Source organism: Lytechinus variegatus, chromosome 14 (genome assembly GCF_018143015.1).
Source record: "Lytechinus variegatus isolate NC3 chromosome 14, Lvar_3.0, whole genome shotgun sequence".
Classification (NCBI taxonomy): Eukaryota; Metazoa; Echinodermata; class Echinoidea; order Temnopleuroida; family Toxopneustidae; genus Lytechinus; species Lytechinus variegatus.
The window spans coordinates 13,899,878-13,914,045 of record NC_054753.1 but is presented as its reverse complement, the minus strand read 5'-3'; the positions used below and the strand labels follow the sequence as shown (position 1 = coordinate 13,914,045).

The 14,168-nt window shown below is 36.4% G+C and overlaps 1 long non-coding RNA gene across 2 annotated transcripts; it reads left to right on the top strand.

Moving 5' to 3' along the window:
- Nucleotides 1-9,566: 9,566 nt before the first annotated feature.
- LOC121428208 lies at nucleotides 9,567-14,151 on the top strand. 2 transcript variants are annotated; one of them, XR_005971744.1, is made up of 4 exons: nucleotides 9,567-9,758; nucleotides 11,348-11,434; nucleotides 11,977-12,097; nucleotides 13,964-14,151. It is a non-coding gene; the product is annotated as an uncharacterized LOC121428208 (long non-coding RNA). The 2 variants fall into 2 exon arrangements; XR_005971745.1 differs by lacking the exon at nucleotides 11,348-11,434 and having other exon boundaries at nucleotides 9,588-9,758.
- The last annotated feature ends 17 nt before the right edge of the window (nucleotides 14,152-14,168 follow it).

Here is a 14,168-nt window from a genome sequence, read left to right as displayed (position 1 = left end):
ATGCACGTTGGCTGGCCTGGAATTTCATTCACTTGTATGATACGTGTGTGTGTGTGAGAGAGACCGGGATGTGTGTTTTTGTGTTGAAGAATCACTGCAGGTTACGTAAGGAGGTTTGCCTGCACATGCGCTTGCATGGACACCAGTAGAAAAAGGTCATGAACAGTTCAGTCCACTGGTTTGTATGTGCAGGATATCCCTGGTACGTCGTGTATGTATAAAGTCCATGTATGCTCTTTTATCTCCTAGCTGCATGCCTAGAGATAATCGAGCTCTAACTAAAACCATGCTAAAACTCAGCATGTCAGTTTCAAATTTTGGAAAACCGGCAATCCTATGGATATAGTAATAAGTTTGTAATAATTATTGGATAAAGTTATGTAAATATGACACTCAGTTTGAAAGTATATTTTCCATAATTGGATGTAGGCCATTTCACATAGTAAACCACTATATAGGCCTGCCAAAAAATGAAATGTGGGTCGGGTGTAACGTCGATATCGTCATACTTCTCTCCATATTTCAATTTTTCCCTTTCTCTTTATAACTGGCAATGGGGGGGGGCACTGCATGACTCCATATTATGGATCATCGAATGTTACTGTTATGAATATCTGTCCCACTTCTCAGATCTCTATGCATATATTCAGTGATCGATGTGCACAGATTTTACCTTTTTATACTTTAGACTGAATAAATGATTTTTATAACGTGTTTTTTTATGTGGAAAAATATGGCAAACGGTCACTTGACTTGCTACTAACCGTCCTCTATCCACATGAAGAAGCATGGCGATCGATTGAACGAAGTCCATCGCAACAAAAAGTTTATTTGAATAACAAGAAAAATCCATGCAAGCACTCGGAACATTTCATCAAAACTTCGGATGTAATTTTTTTTATTATCATAATTTCACAGAACAGTAATTTATATGCACATCCTGGTCTGTATATGAATGATGACACGTGACGGCACACACTTCTTTTTGTATTCTAGTATATGAAATATGACTATCTAATTTCCTCCTCATTGAAAAGGTGACGAAAAGTGTTATTTGTTCCTGAATATATAACCGTTGTGGATTACATTTTGATGGTTGCAGTCAAGTTGGTTCTTATTTTCAAATCTCTAAGACAATAATTCAAACAATTTAATTTTATTCATTTTTACATCCGGGTTTTGGTGAAATTTTCAAAATTATGCTTGCTAGATTTTTTTCTATTAATTGATTCAAATGAACACTTTCTGGGGTGGACGCGTGAAGAACCATGTGCGCGATGCAAATAATAGCAGGGACAATGATTTAATGATAAGCACTGATTTTCAAGTCATTATAAGCACAAGAAGAAGAAACTGAGAACGAGAAGGAAAATGAAAGAGAGAAATTAGTAGATAAAGAAAGAAATTCTGAAGAAAAGGGAGGGGAGCTAAGATCGCGTCGTTGGGAATTTGTTCTGACAATGATGGCCTCAAAACTTATTGCAACTTTTCGTTTCTAACTTGACAACAAGTCATGCACATACAGGTACATCCCTCATTATTTCATAAACCTATCCTCCAATTAGCCGCCTAAGAGTAATACGGATAATTCAATAAAAATTGCGTTCATAAACTCCGAAAATAAGCCGCATTACTTTTACGAGCGCCCGTCCTGAAAAAGGCGGATAATCGCCATGACAGCTGGACACGCCCCCTCCGATGCGGTTGTGTTGGAAAAGGGTGACCTTGTGACCGCACCATGGCAATTATCCGCATTATTTGGAAATGCGTTCATAAACTCAAAATCTTGTCCCGATGCTGCTATTATGCGGATAAAAGCAGCATCAGAGTAATGCGGATAACTCTTGTCCTCCTCCAATTTTACGACCAAATTATGCTGCTATTAGCCGCCTAATTCATTTTAATTGGGTTTATGAAAGGGGTATTAGATGGATAAATATCCGGATATTGTCAATCGGACCATGGAGGTAGTCTTTCTACCTCCACGATCGGACTGTATTTATGAGAGAAAAGCTATAAATGAATATGTTGCGTTATCGGCCAAAATTATTGCAACATAATTCATAGTGCATTGAAATAATCATGGACCTGGCCATGGGCGGATGATCTTTATTATTACTGGGGGTGATGTGACAATGCTCAATGTTCATTTTACCCGTTCCAATAAATAAACAAATCTTACTTGACATCTAACACGAAACGAGTGACCATTTCAAACTTTCTTCACAACGTAAAATTTTATAAGAACCTTTTTACTATAGTTGGCGAGCTTGCCTGACACATTCATTCCAATTTGATATTGACTGAACATTAGATAAACTATACTGATAAATCGTTCTTGTACCATGATTGCTAAGAAACAAAATTTTTTCATGCACCTATACCCTGGTCAAAATAATGGCAATGGGTACATGCTCAGTTTCAACTTTGCACCTTTCTAATGAGTATGAGCAGAAATACAATTTAGTAAAGAACAACATTTTCAAGAACATACCTTTTCACATTTTGTAAACGTCTTTATCGTAAATCGATTAGTTTTTCTTTTCCTGTGTTATATTTACATGAATATCTATGTAAGGGACCCCTCTGTAAAACAGCGTTGATATGTTATCAACGCTGAGTAGGGCAATCCCTCCGTCTTTTTAATGATCGTTTCTTTGTAACTGTATATTTTGTTGTAATTTTTAATTGACGGAAAATAAATACAATACAATACAATACAACATAGCTCCTTTGTAGAGGCATCTTTACAAATAATATATCGGATACAGACACGGTACCAGCCTCCGCTGATGGGGGGTGGGGAGGCGGATTTTGTTTCAGCCATATTTTCCCCGATCGGCAGCTCGAAGCTTGATTTGTGTACTATTTGAAGGGGTATAGTCCTAACAGTGCACCTCTGTACATTTATTCTTAAAAATCGGCATGAATATATGATAATCTCATAAGCTTTATCTAAATAGTTCGACGAATCGAGCGCGAAGCGCCAGCTAATTTTGTTTTTCAAATTTTATTTGTTTTGTCCTAAAATTTGATCATTCTAGGCAATGTTTGTGGTCCTGAACAAATTGTGTATGCAACTAAATAATTACTGCGAAGAGTGAGTAGAAATTTGTAATATACGTTTTGATCTGATCGAAAAGGGACCTTGTCAAGGACTTCTTGCAGTTCAGCAATGAATGCGTTTCAACAATCAAATAGCGCGAGCACAATTTTTTTTTACCTAAAGGAGGGAAATTCTAAGTTTTTTTTGTAAACGTGAACAGGATAGGTATATCACTGAACAACGATACGAGAGCGAAGCGCGAGCGTAATAGGTAGGCGTATAGGTAGGCTTAGAAAATAATATAGGTATATAGGCCTACTTATAAACCAATCAAATTTTACACAGCGCGAGTAGAAGATACTAATATTCAGACCATAAAAGTGACATTTTTACAGAACACTTTCTAACTAGCACATCAATGATGTGGAGCTCATCCGCATCTCGCAACACAATTTAACATAATTTTAATTTCAGCCCAGTTGACACTGTAGTGAATTATAATTATTGGTGACATAAATTGAGGATATAGAATTGAAATTGATGAAGAAATGACATAGGAACATTTTTGTGATCTATGAATAAATTTCATATGAATTAAAAACCTTGGTGAACTTAATGTAGCTCTCAGATGGAACAAAAATAACCAAAATCAATCAACAAATAAGTAATTTCTGTGAGTTTTGAAAATATATGGATAAATAGCAGATTCAATGAGTTTCAAAATTCTATGTTTAAATTTTGTATCACCATCTCGATGCTATCATATAAAGCAAACAAAATTGAAATTGATCCACAAATGAAGAAGAAAAGATTTTTTGTGATTTCTGAAGAAATTTTGCATAAATTAAAAAAAATAATTTTCCAGACGAAATTTCAAAATTTTGTGTACAAGTTTGGTGAACCTCATGCAGCTCTACCAGATAGAAGAAAAAATCAAAATCTGTCAACAAATACGGAAGAAGAGGAATTTTAAGTGATTTATGAATACATTTCGCATAAATTAGCATAAATAATGTTCTACTGAAAATTTTGAAAATTCTGTGTAGAAGTTTGGTGGACCTCATGAAGTTCTACCAAATGGAAGAAAAAATATCAAAATCTGTCAACAAATAAAGAAAGAAGAGGCATTTTCTGTGATTTCTGAATAAATTTTGCATAAATTAGAATAAATAATTTTCCAGACAAAATTTCAAAATTTTGTGTACAAGTTTGGTGAACCTCATGCAGCTCTACCAGATGGAAGAAAAAAATCAAAATCTGTCAACAAATAAAGAAGAAGCATATTGATGTGAATTTTAAAAAATATGCATAAATCAGCATATTTAACGAATTTCAAAATTCTGTGTAGAAGTTTTGAATGCCCCACCTAGTGCTATCATATAAAGCAAACTACTGAAATCGGACTTGAAATGGCGAAGAAGTATAGCATTTTGATATTGTGGACATACGACGGACGCCACGCCACGGCGTAAGCTCATCTTGCCCTTCGGGCCGGATGAGCTATAAATCAATGTGCAACTTTTGAAATGAAAGTTCGATTACTGAGCTGAAGTATGTTCTGTATATTGACTTTAAAAATTTGATACTTCAAACTCCATATTGTGCATGATATGTAAATCACCTAGCAGGCTATGCGAGCACGAACAGTGAGCGAAGATTTTATAAAGTGACATGAAAGATTTGTTTATTTTCCAAGTCATCCCCTCATTTTATTTTGTTCATTCGTCTTCCTCCTCTTTATTTCACTTATTTCTTTTCCCCCTTCTTTTCCGTTTTTGTTTCTTCCCCCTTTTTTCTTTTTGTTTTTGCTCTGCCAAAAAGGGGGACGGTCCCTCGGCCCCCTAGATCCGCCTATGTGGAAGTTTAAAGTTTAAATATTCTGTCATGAAGACAGGATCATTATGTATAGGCAAGGCTTACAAATCCACGGGGCGGGGGCGAAGCGGCCACTTAGCCCCCCCCCTCTTTTGGCGGCGAAAAGGGAAGCTAAAGAAAAAGAGGGAATGAAAAGATGAGTTAGGAAAGAAAATGATAAAAGAAGGAAGAAAGTATAATAAAACTTGGGAAGGGATAGATAATAAACAAAGAAATAGTTCATAATATAAACAAAAAATTTGCTCACGCTTCGCACTCACATTGACTTGAGTGACATAACAATCTGTTCAACATGTTCAAGAGGATATCAACTGCCCTAAAATATTCATTTTCAAGTCTAGTCAATAAGTACAAATTATTCTGCTCACGATTCGAATATTGTCTTTTTTTAGTTAGGAATACACATACTCTTCATGATTACAAGAAAAGTTCTAAATTCATATTACAAAAATATCAGCTCGAACTTTGCGTTCACAAATTGCGTTCAATATTGGCTTCACAATTTTCCTATAGTGCTTGAAGGTAGCTGAAGTAACATTTCTCTATCATTTTTCATAATACCATATTTATGAATTTCCATATACATCCCCAAAATTAAGATATACCCTAAAATTACACTATACTGTACAAAAAACACCGAGAACGAAACATGAATAACCCACTACCATCGATTGATATCGATGACCTCTTCCCCCTTTGAAATAAATTGAGATCCATTTACGCGCATGCACACTCCCCTCTCCCCAAAATAATACGAGTCTGGCTCCTTCACTATACCCTCCAGAAATTGCTCGGAGTTCGGGAGGGGGGGGGGTGGTGAGTGTCGATTCAGGGGGATAGGGAATACATAACTTCCCTTAATTCGACCGTCATAATTTTTTATGAATTATAATGACAAGTATGATCATGATAAGGAGGGAGTACATATTATTATTATGATCATGATTCTGGTACCATCGAAACTCGCGCTAGCATTGCTGATATAGTCCTTATAGCACTTGGTCTTGGTCTACCCCCATCATGGTGCATTTGACCCCCCTCCCCCCATTGAAGAGAAAAGAATAGTAATAGAGAAGGGTGAAACATGACATGTTTATAAAGTATCACGTCAAAATATAACACAAAGTTACATTTATTTATTGAATTCAAAGGGTAAAAAAAGATTGCTTGCTCGTAGCTTTTCAATAGTAATAATTCTATCCTTTTGTGCAATCGTGCCCCCGTACAAATTTTAGACTGGTTATGGAACTGACCCCCCCCCCCCAAAAAAAAAAAGTAATCATAATTTATAGGCCTAAATGTAAACAAAAAAATATTAAATACTCCCATCAGGGAGTCAGGGACCAAACTTAATTGTGTCAGTTATCCAATCCCATGAAAACTGACACTGGACACCCATACATACATGGCGGTGAAAGCGAAAATGGGGGGGGGTATGCCCCCAAATTCTTTGGCTAGGATTTAGCATCGACTAGGATATAATGCTGGGGTGCAGGTACATCCGATACATCGCCGAAATTCAGCAATAACAAATTAGCAAGCTATTCCAGACTTCATGACACATACGTTATCAATTTTTTTCCTCCCGTCCTTTTTTTATGATCCTCGATCTTAATCCGGAGGTGTTTTTATGGGCCTAATTCCACTTCTCCTTATCCCTTCTCTTTATTTTAAATTCAGCTTCATCGTTATCACATAGGCCGATCCAGGGGGCGAAGTACCCTGGTCCCCAAATAGTGGCTGAGCAAAATATGACTATATAAGTTTTTTGCTCGCACTTGCATGTTTGATGTCGAGATACAAATCTTCCTCAATAGGCCGATATGGTATGCATATATATATATTTATATATATTATATATATATATATATATATATATATATATATATATATATATATATGTATATATTTATATATATATACTTTTCTTTTCTTATTATGATTATGATGGTGATGCTGTTTTGTGCGCGATTACATGCACTACTACAATCATGAATGTTATAATTTCAGTTCTTGTCATTGTGAGCATTCTTGTATGGATCCCTAACTTGAGAAGACGTATGTTTCACGTCGAAATTTTGGACTACAAAATAAACTGTTGGAACTAAATATGCATTACCACTTTGCCTCATTAATATCATCTATGTCCAACACGCGGAACTTTATGTAACATCGTTATATATGCATACATATATATATATATATATATATATATATATATATATATATATTGATATACAAAACCTATTTCAGCTCGGACATCGATCGAGCTGTTGTTATTTTGTTTGATTTACATTTTTTTAATTGCAGCCGTAATCCGTTTTATGGTATCATTATCGATGCAGCTCATGTACGCTACGCGCTAGCTAGCATTATTTGTCAAGTACCCATTCTCTAATATAGTTCTCATATATTCCATAAATTCTCAAAATATTCCTATTCAGGTCTAATTGTCAAAACCTATCAGCTAGCGCCGAACGCTCGCATTTTGATTGGTGAGAAATTTAACTCTAAAACAAACTATTCAAAATCCCTTTTCATGACAATTCATCAAAATATTTGGTTCGTGAATTGTGCTTTCTATTCATTAATACACAAATGCTTAGAATATCCAGTTTTCCGAACTTGATATCAACAAATTTCTCGCTCTCACCGGGCTTATGAGATAAGATAACAATTTCACAAATTTCTAACAATTATATTGTCCTTTTTTCAGAATGTCGACAAGTTTCATTTCGCAATTAGGGAGACTAATAGGAAGATATTTACCATTTTCATATAATGACAAAATGTCCTTAGAATATCAGCTCGCGCTTCGCGCTCGAATATCTTAAGTGCGATCTAACTCCAATTTACAATTGTCATTGTCAGTGTTTGAAACTAGTGCTTATATTGACGTTTTCATATCTAATATCAAAAATATTCTGCTCGCACTTCGCGCTCGCATTATAGATGTAGGAAGATACCTAATTATACCCATCTTCACGAATTACAAAATACGAATACTAGTCATGCTAGTAGTGTCCCGTTTTTAGCTCTAAATCTCAATTTTTCCCATCGCGCTTAGCGCTCGTATTGTTTAGTTATATACCTATCCAGTTCAGGATTACAGAAAATGCATAGAATGCAAATTTTCTTGGTTTGAATGTCAAAAATGATCGGCTCGCACTTCGGCTCACATTACTCGATTGTTGAAAATAGGCCTACATGTATGTATCGTCATGTCTATACTGCAATCAGAACAGGTCCCCTTCTATCAGGCGAGCGCTTCAGATTCATGTTCGCAGTAGTTATTAGTTAGATATACCAATCTCCCTGATAGCAGACATGGTCATAATCACGTGATAATTACGTCGTATTCTCGGCATACTGGTCGTAGACAATAAATATGACGTCTTTATGACGTAATTGCGACCATTTTTAACGCCGAGTTTATCTTGCATTTTTATTTGACCAGATTATGACGTGATTATGACGTCATTAATTCACCAGTCAATGACGAGTAAATTTAAAATTTTGCATGACCAGAATATGATGTGATTATGACGTCATTTATTGACAAATCAACGACTAGTCTATCCACAATTTTACATGACCAGATTTTGACGTGATTATGACGTCATCAATCGACCATTCAATGACAAGTAAAATTTACAGTTTTGCATGACCAGAATATGACCTAAATATGACGTCATATATTGACAAATCAAAGACGAATATATTACAATTTTATATGACCAGATAATGATGTGATTATGACGTAATTAATCAACCAGTCACGAGTAAATTTACTATTTTGCATGACCAAAATATACAACGTGATTATAATAATAATATGCAACATTTATATAGCGCTTAATACACATGTTTCTAAGCGCTGCATACCATTACCCCGGCTTTAGCACGGCTACCCTGATCGGGCGCATCGAGCATTCCAAGGAATTTCTTCCTACCGGGTACCCATTTACTACACCTGGGTCGAGAGTGGCAATTGTAGATAAACGCCTTGCCAAAGGACGTGCTGCGGTGGGATATGAACCCGGTCCTTGTGGTTCAGAGTCCGCAGACTTATCCACTGAGCCACAACACCTTCACGACGAGTGCATTTACAATTTTATATGACCTCATTATGAAAACATTTATATATATATATACAACCATAGGCAGCGAAAGCGCGGGGGGGACAGAAGGGGGGGGACGTTCCCCCCTTCTAATTTGTTTGTTGATATTATATAATAACCTTTTTTTTGCTTGTCTACTTTGTTTCCTGCATGCATCCCCCTTAATTCACGTGGGCCCCCACCCCTCCCTGAAATGTTTGTGTCCCCCCTCCTTAAAATTTAGGTTGATAACCCCCCTTTTTTTTGCTTGTCAATATTTTTGGTAATCCACTCCCCTAAATTCAAATGTCTATTTTCTTGCCTGCGTCCATCCCTAAATTACAGATGGACCATGCATCCCAAAATTTCAGATGGACCCCCCCCTAAATTTTGTTGGCTTCCGCCGCCAATGCATACTACAAATACGTTTTCAAAATGTTCCCTTTATTTTTCCCGGTGTTTTCTTTAGCCTAAATGTTTAAGGTTCTGTAGGTCGCCCGGGTAGGTCGTCGTCGAAAATTGATATTTCATTTGACACTTCAACCAAAACATGTTTCGAATGAAGACTAAATGCCAAGTCCGATCGTCAGCAGAGCGCGCACGTGATTCGTGTATTTGAAAATGCAACCGTTAATGAACGAAGTCGAGTCAAAGTGCTGGATCGTGCAATCGACGTCCGTAATAACTTGTTCTCAATTGACTGCCTGCCCTTTTTTGACATGTCAAGACACTTCAGGGTAAGCATTTACATGTATACTAATATTCTATATATGTCTAAATTAGCTGGAGTATCAGTAGAAATCAGAATAACCTATCACTGATGAAGTTATTTCAACCTGCGGTATCGTGCGTGCCGGCGTACCGCACGGTACGGTACGTGAAGTCGAACCCTAGAGTTGTGGCGATGACAACGGCTCTCGAGCCGTGGCGTTTGCTGTTTTGACTGTGAACATGTAAAAACTTTTTCTTTGCTTTCATCTTTAAAACCAATCATCAAACGTTGAAATACATTATTATGACTTCTTAAATTTGATCTCAAAGAATAATTTTAGACCCTATTCTCTAATTTGTATGGTGTGGACGTTGTCAGCCGGCAGCCATGGCATGGTGGTGGTGCTCTGCACAGTGCCCTTTCCTTGCCTTTTTCATAGGCCTAAGGCTTTGGCTTGGCCTACATTACATGTACCTTCAATTCAAGTGATGTCCGTGCAGGCTCCACTTAACCACCGCTACACTGCGCTCCACCTACCCGAACCTCAACTCGGTGAACTTGTAATTCGGATACTCCGAGTTTCAAAGGTGGGAAAAAATAAAATGAATAGGCCTCATTGTAAAAATTACCCCCCCCCCCAACCAACAATGCATTAAAGTTTAAGGCGCTAATGCAGTTTCGCACCGGCCGATTACCAGCACACCTAATCACCAATACATGCAATACTTGTTACCAAATGTCATGACAAGTCTCTCAGTCACATTTCGATGTCAATACATCCACCACTTTTCAAAATATTGTGATCGGGAATGGCTGTATTTCATCTTCGATCTCAACGTCGTTGATCGACATCGCTTCGCGGATCGCTTGGATTCACCGTGCACCGTAATGTTAATATGAACTGAAGTTAGCAACCAAATCATGCGAGAATGTGGCGAACAAACTGCCAGCATGCCGCATGCGAATCTATGCTCGCATGATTTGGTTGCTCACTTCCGTGCAATGTAATGTTGATATGAACTGAAGTTAGCAACCAAATCATGCGAGCATAGATTCGCATGCGGCATGCTGGCAGTTTGTTCGCCACATTCTCGCATGATTTGGTTGCTAACTTCAGTTCATATCAACATTACGGTGCACGGTGAATCCAAGCGATCTGCGAAGCGATGTCTACGCCGTGTCGATCAACGACGTTGAGATCGAAGCCGAAATACAGCCAATCCCGATCAAGATATTTTGAAAAGTGGTGGATAAATTGACCTCGAAATGTGACTGAGAGACTTGTCATGACATTTGGGAACACATATTGGTGATGAGGTATGCTGGTAACTGGCCGGTGCGAAACTGCATTAGCGCCAAGTTTAATTTCTTACTCTTGACTTAGACTTGGTCTTAGTCAGAGCCAAGGTACTTAGTACATAATGTGTGGTGGGTATGTGCCGCAGTGGGGACCCCCTTTTTTACACTCAAATTTCCATTCCAAGGCATAGCATTTTGTATTATTGAGGTAACCGGAGGATTAGAGCAAGAAATCTAGCTTTTATTTATTGTTGATGTCTTTTGGGGGATATTTTTTACAATAAATATGCATTTTTCCCCACCTTTGCCACTCAGAGTATCTGAACGAGTTCACCGACTTGGAAGTTCGGGGAAGTGGAGCGGTAATGAAGAGGAGAAAAGCCTGCTCGAACATCACTTGAGGTAGGCTTGGCCTTGCTTATAAATGTAATTGTACATAGACCCTATTCAGAAGAGATGTGTTTTTTCTAAAAAATAATCCCTGTCTGAAAATTGGTAGTGATGGACACTAACCAAAAGTGGCAAATTATATATTAATTTACTATGATTAGAAAATATCTCAAACCAAAATATCGCTTCCATCTTTTCCAAACACCTTTGAATTTTGCCGCCCGATTTTGAAGGTGTCCTTATAGCTACTACACACTCGATTTATCATGCAATTTTTTTTTTCTTGTTCCTCAGTTCTCAGTTTTTAAAGCATTTTCTATTGTTGGAAAAAAATAAATGAAGGTGCATACACCTAAAAAACTGCATTTTTTGTTTTCTCTACAATTTGAAATTTTATGTACAAAATATTAATACTAAAGGAGTCGTTTGTCACACTATCGTCACGAAGATTGTGCATTTGCCATTGAAATTGCATGTGCAATGAGTGGTGAGTACCTGAAGCTTTAGGACATGTATACCTCGATAGACTAAATAAATAATCATTTCAATTTCAGTGACATCATCTGGGACAGTTGGAACAACTCTACGCTCCACATTTAATTCAGTGTCAATCCTGATTTCATCAACATGGACTGATGGAACAAAAGTCATGCAAATATGCTGTTTTGTGTAGTGGTGAGTACAATTATCACTTTTGGAAGGGATTTTTTTACATGACCATGAGCTCCATGTTTGATTCAGTTTAATTGTTCCAAAGTTAAAATGAGAATGAAGGAAAGTTATGTAATCATTGACAGTGACTGATACTCCAACATTATTCCTGTAGATTAACCCTAAATCTCCTGGGGAAGATCTCAGCCACGGATTGCGCTATCACAATGAAAATTTGCATGATGGTAGAGAGTGACATTTCCAATGCAGTTGCATTGGTAAATTTCACTGAATTCTTTTATTTTTATTTTGTAGGAATTAATTTTCTAATTTATTCATGAAACTTATGTATTTTATTCATGAAATCATACTTTTTGCTCTGATTCACTAAATAAAGCTCACAGAATGCTATTTTTGGTGAAATATTCTTTATAGCATTCCTAACAATTGTGAATGAAAAAATCCTGGTGCCAAGACCGATTTCTTATGTATTTTATTGCTTTTTTAATTTCTTATGTATTTTTTTTTAAACAAGGCAAAATTAATAATGTTTAATTAGTAAAAGTAGAAATAATGATACGTTTCTGAATTTTTGCTAAATACCCGGTACACTATTTGCATTGGATTTGTACATGAAAAATACACTTACATTTTGACGTGTAATGTCGTAACCGCGCACCCGGGTGTCACAAATTTGGTCTCATAATTTATGCGAGACTTAAAAGTAAAAAGTCAGTAAGCGGCGAGGTCAAAAAAATTTGCGCAGCAGATATCGCAAAAATTGTCGAGGGGGGGGGGCATTATGTCCCTCCCCTGGCAGAATTAGGGTTAATGAAAAATTTCAAAAGACTGTAGTTTAATAAATTTTTCTCTGAAATTATGCATAAAATGATGCAAAAGTGACATCTTAACAATGATAAGAGTATTGTTTGTTTTTGCAACTTAGACAATTTTATGATGCGAATTAGACATCTAAACAATGATAAGAATAAGAGTATTGTTTGCTTTTGCAAAGACAATGACAATGATTTTATTGGACCATGTTACACTCTTTCGGGGATTAGGGACACTATCAAAACGACATTACACATCAATTATGCAATTTTACATATGTAACTAATTAAAAAGATTAAATCCACATCTGGCGTAAAAGATTTTCATTGGATGAATGAGATGAGACTGCTGCATTTTATTTACAGCCTTTCTCATTGGATGTTGCTTCACAAATGGGTGTATCTTAGAGAGATAATAAAATGAAGTTGAAATTATCTCTCTAAGACACACCCATTTGTGTCTTAGAGAGATAATAAAATGAAGATGAAATTGTTCTTAGAAGAATATAAATTCAAAGGGATTTTAAGGGATTCTTTTTTCAGAGATGAAATGGATCTCAAAATACTACCCCTGTTCCCTTCTATGAGTTTTTCCTTTAATTGAATATTGATTCAAATTGTCTTTATTGCACTCTTGCGCTCCTTTTTTTATAGTGAAATATCTCTTCTGCAGTGTCCCCTCTTTCACCTCTTATTAAGTGCCCCATTTATGCCCTCATTTATTTTTTTTTCTACTTCTAAATGTTTAGACTGGTAAACAAAGGTGAATGCAATTAGCACCCTTTCATTTTTACATATTTCATATAACAGAATATAAAAGTTTTCAGCTGAGCGATTGGAATAAAATAAACTGAATAAGCAAATGTCCTCCCTCACCTGATGTTGATATTCATATCAATGGATATTGATATCGATAGTGATAATGTAGATCACTGACTTTTGGCAATATGCGATAAAAAGAATTGATAATTGAAACCATTAAGTTTTGCATGCAGATGAAATAGTTTGGCTATGTTTGTTATAAGTTTCTCAATACCCCCCTTTTATTTTTTTACAGGTGTCACAAGATAAAGTACTTCCTTGATGAGTTCAGAGATGGATGATCAATCAAACATAGAATATGGTTTCTAGCAACCCTGCAGGTATCCTTCATACGCCAATGAGAGTGCATAAAGCTTGCACATATTATAAACGGTATCTGTGCTATCCCCAATATATAACATTAGACCAATTACATTGCCAAATTACAATAGGTAGACTCC